General features: G+C 41.7%; 1 protein-coding gene across 1 annotated transcript in view; it reads left to right on the top strand.

The window, feature by feature from the left end:
• Window positions 1-503: 503 nt before the first annotated feature.
• Window positions 504-9,935, top strand: part of LOC126262967 (putative ferric-chelate reductase 1 homolog) — a 359,981-nt gene continuing 350,549 nt past the window's right edge. The window contains exon 1 of the mRNA XM_049959917.1: window positions 504-705. The gene's annotated coding sequence lies outside the window, so the exon portion shown is untranslated. The remainder of the gene's footprint in view (window positions 706-9,935) is intronic.

Raw genomic sequence — 9,935 nt, 5'->3', positions numbered from 1 at the left:
AAAAGGCCGACGCCAGCCGTGTGAACTTAATAAAGTTGTAAAAGAAGCAACTGGAGCAGCGTTTCAACAGCATCATCCATACATGGAGAAACTTATAACGAGATTACATCTTTGCTTGGTGAAAACTCGTGGCTCATAGAAATTTTCAGAATAAATGAAAAACAGAATCTTTTTTAAGGTTCTCTATAACGAATCAGACCTCTCCTTTGACAAAATCCTGATTACGTGCCTGCAAGGACCAGTATTAAACGAGGAATTTGTGAGAATACTACAGTCGACCACGTAGTAACTGTACACAAATGAAGTGCAAGCAATACCGTAATTACACGCTTGCAACTGAAAAATTAAAAATAACGAACCTAGTGGCTGTTGTGCAGTCGCGACCACATTCCTAGTGCGAAGTATCATGTCAGACGCCACTAGCACTGACACCTAGCGACGGCGAGCGTAACTACCTCGTGGAGGGTAGTGAACGGCGGAGCTTCGGTGAGCCAATGAGGAAAGGCGTCCATCCCAGAGACGCAAAGAGCGCGTGGCTGACTGCTCAGTACAACCGCTGTCGTTGTTCGGAGCAACAGGTAACAGGTGTTCCATCAGAAGATAGATTGTTTACCCAGTCCACGCAGTGTTGCTTACTACCGTGGAAGCTGTCACGGTTGAAACTAAGTTCATCACATCCGACGTCGAAGGAGCCAACTGTCTAAGGTCAGTCACTTTTCCCTGACATCGAATTTCTTTTTCTTACTTCACTGTGTCAATGTAGCCTTTCGGCTGCGCCTACCTTTGCAGCAAGTGAGACGTTGCTGGGTCAATAAGCTTCTCTGTTTACAGCGTTGATGAAAGGGTGCATATGTCGCAAATAAGAGGAACTTTACAGTGTGTGAATTGGAAATAACTATAAAGTGAAGGTCTCTCACCACCTCGAGAATAATTCACAAGTGATGTCGATATCGAAATTGTTCGCAGTGTACGTGGAAATAAGTGTCATTCGCGAAAGTAGTTTGACGGCTAAATTGTCACTTTCTGATCAGAGTCGTCTTTATATTTGGCGCGGAAACGTGCAGTGTTATCTCTTGCGATAATATGTGCCCTACTGCACTCTGTGGAGTGTTGTTTGAATATTGTCAACTCTGGTTAGCCGAGGCTCCAATTCATTGAAGAGGAAACTTATCCCAGGCTCTGGCTTATCGCAGACAGCCTTGTAACACCTTTTTAAGAGACCTTCATAAGTTGCTTACTCAGTGACAGGAAGAACAGACAGGAGCGACAACTTGTATCATCGTGTGCGTCCTCATTTCGTTCTTACAACTTACACATTACGAAAGGTAGATTTGCATTGCTGGCTGTTTCGATATACACTTGTATTCTGTTTACTGAAAAAACTAGCACCCGCTTACGGCTAATTCTCCTCCCCCGCAATTTTCGGAAATAGTTCACAACAATAATATTTTTGTTTGATCCAAATTGAGACTGAATTATCTCTGTCCACATTCTGACAAAGACAATTCTATACATGTAAAGACGAAAAGCCTGTAATATATGCCAGTCAGCCCATACTATTTTTTTTAAGTGATGTTCGCTTGCATTCTTATCTGCAAACTGTCAGGTTCTAATTACAAGCCAACCCATTACAAACTGTCGGAGTAGATAATTCACGCATTTCACCGGTCCAGGACGAGAACATAGATCAGTGTGCAACAGGCAACTGTGTATGAAAATAAGTTAGTGCTTATGAGAAATTAACCATTTACTATACACATATTACAGATAGATATGTACTGGCCATCTGTGTAAAAGACGTGGTTTGCCTAGTATATGTATAGTGGTTACAAGCGTTATGTTTGTGCGCCACTCTTTTTCAAATGTCACGTCTACCCACCTTCCATTATGTCGTCGTTTGTTCGTCTCTTATCTCTTGTAATCCAGCTAATCCGTGGTCCACCTATCGTACATAAGCCCATCTTTAATTTTCATTTGCCATGATTACGTCTTGAGCACCGGTTTGTTCCCATATCTGTTTTTTCTTATGTTGATACTGTACATGTAGCTCTCCATTGCTGGTGGATCAATCCTGTTTTTCAATGGTTTTCACTTTACAAGTTCATGTTCTACAGCCATAAATCGAGATAATACGCATTGATTATAGAGTTCTATTTCTGACTCATCGGGTGCTTCGTTTTGAGAATCCTATGGAGTTTACTGAAAGCACTCAAAACTAAATTTTAGTGACATTTCACTGATCCCGGCTCTACTCGCCATAGACGGCCTTTCATACAAAAACCTGTTTTGACTTCGTTTTTAGTATGTACAATTTTATTTTCGGTATGTTCATTGTATAACGTTCGTTCTATAATAGATTTTCAGGTCTCGTTTGGCACTTGTTCCGTTGGAGTTAACCATCCCAGGAGCTTAGATATGTTCCATTAAGACCCATTCCTTAGTTTTGTCACAATCTGCAGTCTGACATTTGGGAACAGTATAGGGATGTGGAATTTTCCTTACCTTAATCTTCCTTCAGTTCTGAATTTCTCTGTATTCTGAAGTCTAATGGTGGTTCTGTAGTTTTTCATCTGTTGGTCTCGGTTTTACATGTGCTTTTCTCGTTTCTTGTGAAGTAAACAATTACGGCATAGTTCCACCTTGGTGGCATTGGCTTCCTATGCAAAGATCCTGCAAGTAGGTTTGCAAGTTCCTTTTGTTTCACTTTTCTTCCACCCTTAATCGTTTTCGTTGAAATACAATCACCTCTCGGAACCTTCCGTCATACCTGATACGAAGCAAGTGCTGAACCAGATAGGCTGCGTGGGCGTTGGGATATTATTGCGTCCTTCACAAAATTGCGGCCTTCGCAAAGCAAGTTTTAAAAGGTAAACGTGCATTTCTGACCCATCAACGTTAGTTTTACATTCACCTATACTCTCGATACTTTTAAAAGAGAAGTTGCGGAATGGGATTAAATCGTGACCACACCTATGCCTCCTGTTTATTAATTTCGGCTATATCGATTGACCAAGCAAAGCATTGTTACGTACAATGTAATTTCAGTTACGAAGTGAGCATTTTTGAATTTAGTGCAGTTTGCAGGAATAGTAATATTAAATTACAGGCTCTGGGTTCTGTCATCAGCTTTGCCTTACTGGTAAAATTCAGGAACGAGTGACAACTTGTCAAAAGAACACCTAGTATCTGACGGGTGGGTGGGGAAGCGATTCACCTTAATTTCGTGGTGAATGACGAAATACTTCAGAGATTTTGCAAAATATGGCTCTGGATACCGTGGAACTAGCCATTACATGCTCTGGCCTTTTTTAAACTGATGCTGAACTTTTACATTTTGCAGGGGAGTATTCGAGGTCAGTCGGTGAATATTTCATCTTTCATATAAAAAGTTAAAAACGAGTGTTTTTGTGATTCGCGCGCTTCTGCGCTATGCAGTCTTTATCATTCGATTTTGAGGTAACTATTCGGTAAAAAACGGAGTTTTCTACGTCACAGCTTGATATTTGTTTTCCTCAGAAGGATCTAAAAATGCATCTCCACTCCAGGCCCTTGACAGGTCGAATAACCATTCAGATGCTGGTAGAGCTTGACATATGCTCATTTGTTGATTAATCAGTTGCAAAAGAGTGTAATGTACTTCAGTCACCTGATAATCTCCACATAGCAATTCGTTCTCTTTAAATACTGCCATAAAGCTCTAATTCTATGAAAACAAACATTTGGGATTATTCATTTATAATGAAGTCGTAGACCTTCAACAGCATAGCATTTTAGATCATCATGATAAGCATGGTTATAGAGCTAACATTATGATGAAAGACAGTAAAAAGTTGACTTGTCACCGTTGATTGGGAAAATTTCTAGCAAGGAGAAAGCAAACATACTGACAGTAGACATGTGTCCCATATTAGAGTGAAAACTTTTTTGATGGAAAAATCTGGAAGAAATGCAAACGTAATTGAAGATGATTATTAATACTCGGAGAAAGTAATACGAAGCAGTGCTAAAATGGGGTGCTCTGAATCCCGCTAAAAAAGACCTGAAAAGTTGAAGTGCAGTTTACAACAAATATAAGTCCCGTGAAGAAAAGAGTGACAACAATTATAGAAGTGGGACTCATCGGCCATTTGACATCAACCGCCGAATAAGAACCACTTCGGACTTGTCAGTCCGTAACAGTGCTAAACTGCCTGCTTTCTAGTCGTTTGCCTGCCTTCTCCTAGGCTTTCCTTATCTTGGAATCCAGCCTTGGCCCACTTAGTCTATTCGGCGTGTTCCGTCCAGCTTCCATACCATTTTCACTATTCGTGTCTGACCTTCTGTCCCCTGACACATTTGTTTCCCTGTCTTTCCCAGCATGTCTTTCCTTTGCTCGCTGAAAAACCTCCATGGTAAATGTTTTTCTGGAACGCAAGTGTGGAGCAGAGAACAGGATATCCCAGTGTAGCTGCTGGTGTGGAAAACACTTGGACTGGTATGTCCCAGACGTGTAAACCCCAGACAAATTTTGTATTGCTTTACCACCGGTGACTAGATTTATAACTGAAAAGATGGGATACGATCATTTCATAGGAAAATTTTTAATTAAAATGGAAATACGATTGTTGATTTCTATCGACGCCTGCAATTGTCACGCCTTCCTGCAGTTGTACAGATTACGGCTTACCTGCAAAAACTGCGCGTCTATTTGACCATTCAACATCGGAGCTCGCAACTTGCAGCAGGTTGCGGCTAGCGGCTTGAGTTTCCTAGGCTAAGGTTGTAATTTGCTACTTCACTTTTCCTCAGAACCGGACGTTACTAATTTTGAAATTACATCAAAGGGCACATACACATACACATACGAAAATATGAAGTTTTACTGAGCTGATTGTCTTTTTTTTTATTTTTCTAGGCATGATAACGTTCGCAGTTCGCAGTTTTCCTTTTAGACGGATGAAATGATGAATTTCTGAAAATCGGATAGTCCTCGAAATACTAAATGAAGTAAAGGATCTTAACTTTCAAACGTTTACCTTCCGCTCTATTGCACATGTGAGAATGGCACAAGTTGAACAAATAAGACTTTCTGCGGCATTAAAAAACGCCTCGTCTTCCATTTACAACCACTTCTCGCCAAGTCTCTATGCAATGAACACGTTTACAAAGCAAAAAGTTTGTATCTTTGACAGAGCCAATAGCTGTTACATATTTAGCAAAATTAATGGAATGTTTAAACTTAAGCATTATTTTGAACACATGGGATATACATATTTAGGAGCAGAAATAATTTTTTCTGCAGTTTTTATGCGCTCAGTTTTTTAAGTGCCTTTAAACGAAGATACTAAGATAATGATAATACGTGCTGGTATTATAGGAGTCCTAATGTATAATTGGGTTAATTACAGTACAATATGGAAGAGCTACAGAGGAATAAGAAGTGCTGGAGTTTAATTCAAAACCCTTATACTGACCTGAGACATGTGGGGGAATGGGGAGACTGCGTTCACAATACGATACCGGCCACGAATCCACAATTCTGCATCACTATTGACAAAGCAAACTTTGCAAACAAGGGAAACTCCAGCATTGGTCGTATAAATTTGAAACTTTTTCATTTCTACAAATCTTTCAATCACTTATCTTCAGTGCAGTGCTATGACCAGTGGACTCAGTCAGGCACAAAATGTAACTTCCAACATCGATGTTTATCGTGAAGAACATGCCAACTAGCAGGCAAGATTCAAACTGCTAGTTGGCGTGTTATTCACGGTAGACACCTATGTTGGTAGCTACATTTTGTGCGTGACTGTAGAAGTCGACTGGTCATAGCACTGCACTGAAGATCATTCTGAAATAGACTTGAAGTAATAAGAGGTCCCAAATTATACGAACAATGCTGTAGTTTACGCTGTTTGCAATACTTACTGTGTGGTTGAGGTACGTTAACTTCTTAATCGAATCAAATCTCAAGATAACAAGCTGTCCATTGGGGAAAGAATACGTAAGACAGAAAATAACAATGGAAGTTCTTTCCAACAGTTAGGGAAACTTACCAGGGATATAGGCAGAGTGAGCTAATCGAACGGAAATAGAAAATGTAGTCCATCAACAAAGGAGGTGGCTTACAAAATACTCCTTCGACCTATACTTGAGTATTGCTCGTCAGTGTGGGATCCGTACCAGTTCGGGTTGACAGAGGATATAGAGAAGATCCAAAGAAGAGCGACACGTTTCGTCACAGGGTTATTTGGTAAGCGTGATAGCGTTACGGAGATGTTTCGCAAACTGAAGTGGCAGACTCTGCAAGAGGGGCGCTCTGCATCGCGGTGTAGCTTGCTGTCCAGGTTTCGAGAGGGTGCGTTTCTGGATGAGGCAGCAAATATATTGCTTCCCCCTGCTTATACGTCCCGAGGAGATCACGAATGAAAAATTAGAGTCGAGCGCGCACGGAGGCTTTCCCGCAGTCGTTCTTCCCGCGAACCATACGAGAGTGGAACAGGAAAGGGAGGTAATGACAGTGGCACGTAAAGTGCCCTCCGCCACACACCGTTGGCTGTCTCACGGAGTATAGATGTAGATGTAGTTACTGAGCCACGAGTGGTAGAGACGAGGGCGCGGGCACATGAGCGCGCTTCTTTCCACAATTATCGGTGAGCTGGCAGTCGGCTGCTTCCAGTATTGGACGCGAGCACGTGTAACAGCGACCGTCGAAGTTGCACGTATCTTATAGAGATACGGCCGAATACCTATTTTGAGTTTGCCGCACACATGACTTAAAGATAATGAAGTCCATCACATGTTGTAACTACGAGGACAGCAGGCTTTTACATCAGTGTTCACGTTGTACCGAAACAGACTAACCACGACAAGATACTGCTTTGAAGTGATCTGGGAGCTTGTGCCCCTCAGCTTTATTTTATCGACGTTGACTCTGGGGTGCCTCCATAGTGAAAAAATAGTTCCTTGCAGACGACTCCACAGGGAGGCAGCTCGGACCCTCCTGTGATGTTTCACACAATCGTTGGGAGGCTCCCTGGCCTTTAGGTAGGTCATTCAATAAAAGGGTCAGTCCAGCACGCCCGCAAAAGGAAGATGCTATCTGCCAGGAATGTAGTAATCAAGCAAGTTTTACTGCAATGGCCCCTGTACTTCTAACGAACGTACCATGTGGAGACTACTTTACAAAAATTTATTTCTAAGGATCTAAAAATTATAGGGACTTTCTAAGCCCAACAAATACTGCTCATCGCGTCTTTCATGTGACTCCCAGCGTCGATTTGTTTCCTGTTAAAAAAAATGATTTTATAGCGGAATTTTACATACCCATTCCACAGAGCAGTCCCAAATTAGTCAGGTAAGATATTAGTTTTAGCGATGTGTTAGCAGGGACTGTAAAACACGAAGAATAACCAGTACTCCATCAGTGACAGCACCTCCCTGGCCCATGCTGTTTGCTACCTCGGTGCAGCAGTGCTGTTCAGTCACTGGTGGAGGTACTGATTATTCTTGCTGTTTTACTGTCCCTGCCAACACATCGCTAAAACGAATGTTGTTGTCTTCAGTCCGGAGACTGGTTTGATGCTGCTCTCCATGCTACTCTATCCTGTGCAAGCTTCATCTCCCAGTACCTACTGCAACCTACTGAATCTGTTTAGTGTATTCATCTCTTGGTCTCCCTCTACGATTTTTACCCTCCACGCGGCCCTCCAGTACTAAATTGGTGATCCCTTGATGCCTCAGAATATGCCTCACCAACAGATCCCTTCTTCTAGTCAAGTTGTGCCACAAATTTCTCTTCTCTCCAATTCCATTCAATACCTCCTCATTAGCTATGTGATCTACCCATCTAATCTTCAGCATTCTTCAGTAGCACCACATTTCGAAAGCTTCTATTCTCGTCTAAGCTATTTATCGTCCACGTTTCACTTCCATACATGGCTACACTCCATACAAATAATTTCAGAAACGACTTCCTGACACTTAAATCTATACTTCACGTTAACAAATTCCTCTTCTTCAGAAACGCTTTTCTTGCCATTACCAGTCTATATTTTATATCCTCTCTACTTCCACCATCAGTTATTTTGCTCCCCAAATAGAAAACTCATTTACTACTTTAAGCGCCTCAGTTCCTAATCTAATTCCCGCAACATCACTCGATTTAATTCGACTTCATTCCATTATCCTAGTTTTGCTTTTGTTGATGTTCATCTTATATCCCCCTTTCAAGACACTGTCCATTCCGTTCAACTGCTCTTCCAAGTCCTTTGCTGTCTCTGACAGAATTACAATGTCATCGGCGAACCTCAACGTTTTTATTTCTTCTCCATGGATTTTAATACCAACTCCGAACTTTTCTTTCATTTCCTTTACTGCTTGCTCAATATACAGATTGAATAACATCGGGGAGAGGCTACAACCCTGTCTCACTCCCTTCCCAACCACTGTTTCCTTTTCGTGCCCCTCGACTCTGCCATCTGGTTTCTGTACAAATTGTAAATAGCCTTTCGCTCCCTGTATTTTACCCCTGTCACCTTCAGAATTTGAAAGAGATTATTCCAGTCAACATTGTCAAAAGCTTTCTCTAAGTCTACAAATGCTAGAAACGTAGGTTTGCCTTTCCTTAATCTATTTCCTAAGAGAAGTCGTAGGGTCGGTATTGCCTCACGTGTTCCAACATTTCTACGGAATCCAAACTGATCTTCCCCGAGGTCGGCTTCGTCTGTAAAGAATTCGTGTTAGTATTTTGCAGCAGTGGTTTATTAAACTGATAGCTCGGTGATTTTCACATCTGTCAGCACCTGCTTTCTTTGAGGTTGGAATTATGTTCTTCTTGACGTCTGAGGGTATTTCGCCTGTTCATACATCTTTCAGTTTTGTTAGGCCTGGCTCTGCCAAGGCTGTCAGTAGTTCTAATGGAATGTTGTCTACTCCCGAGCCCTTGTTTCGACTTAGGTCTTTCAGTGGTGTCAAACTCTTCACGCAGTATCATATCTCCTATTTCATCTTCATCTACATTCTCTTCCCTTCCTATAATATTTTCCTCAAGAACATCGCCCTAGTATAGACCCTCTATATACTCCTTCCACCTTTCTGCATTCCTTCTTTGCTTAGAACGAATATCGTACCAGAATAATCTGGGACTTCTCTGTGGAATGGGTATGTAAAATACCGCTATAAAAATCATTTTTTGTAACTAAAAACAAGCAGATGCTTGACATCACATGAGATGCGATGTACAGTATTCGCTAGGACGGACTCCAGCTACACGCTGCAAAAACGAAATTGAAAATATTTGCTGAGACACCAGAGAAAATGTCTGACGACCCACAGGAAAGACAACCTGTATACTTTCAGGTGTTAGGTATAATTTCCTCGGGATCACAACTTGCCATGACCAATCAACAATACGGGCAACAAACTTCTCTAAAACTCCACACAAAATTAACACATCATTTGGCAGCTAATTCCATAAATTATCTGGGAGTAGGCATTAGGAGTGATTTAAAATGGAATGATCATATAAAGTTGATCGTCGGTAAAGCAGATGCCAGACTGAGATTCATTGGAAGAATCCTAAGGAAGTGTAATCCGAAAACAAAGGTTACAGTACGCTTGTTCGCCCACTGCTTGAATACTGCTCAGCGGTGTGGGATCCGTACCAGATAGGGTTGATAGAAGAGATAGAGAAGATCCAACGGAGAGCAGCGCGCTTCGTTACAGGATCATTTAGTAATGGCGAAAGCGTTACGGAGATGATTGATAAACTCAGTGGAAGACTCTGCAGGAGAGACGCTCAGTAGCTCGGTACGGGCTTTTGTTGAAGTTTCGAGAACACACCTTCACCGAGGAGTCAAGAAGTATATTGATCCCTCCTACGTATATCTCGCGAAGAGACCATGAGGATAAAATCAGAGATTAGAGCCCATACAGAGGCACACCGACAATCTTTC

The sequence above is a fragment of the Schistocerca nitens genome, chromosome 6 (assembly GCF_023898315.1).
Source record: "Schistocerca nitens isolate TAMUIC-IGC-003100 chromosome 6, iqSchNite1.1, whole genome shotgun sequence".
Taxonomy (NCBI): domain Eukaryota; kingdom Metazoa; phylum Arthropoda; class Insecta; order Orthoptera; family Acrididae; genus Schistocerca; species Schistocerca nitens.
This window is presented reverse-complemented; position numbering and strand designations above follow the sequence as displayed.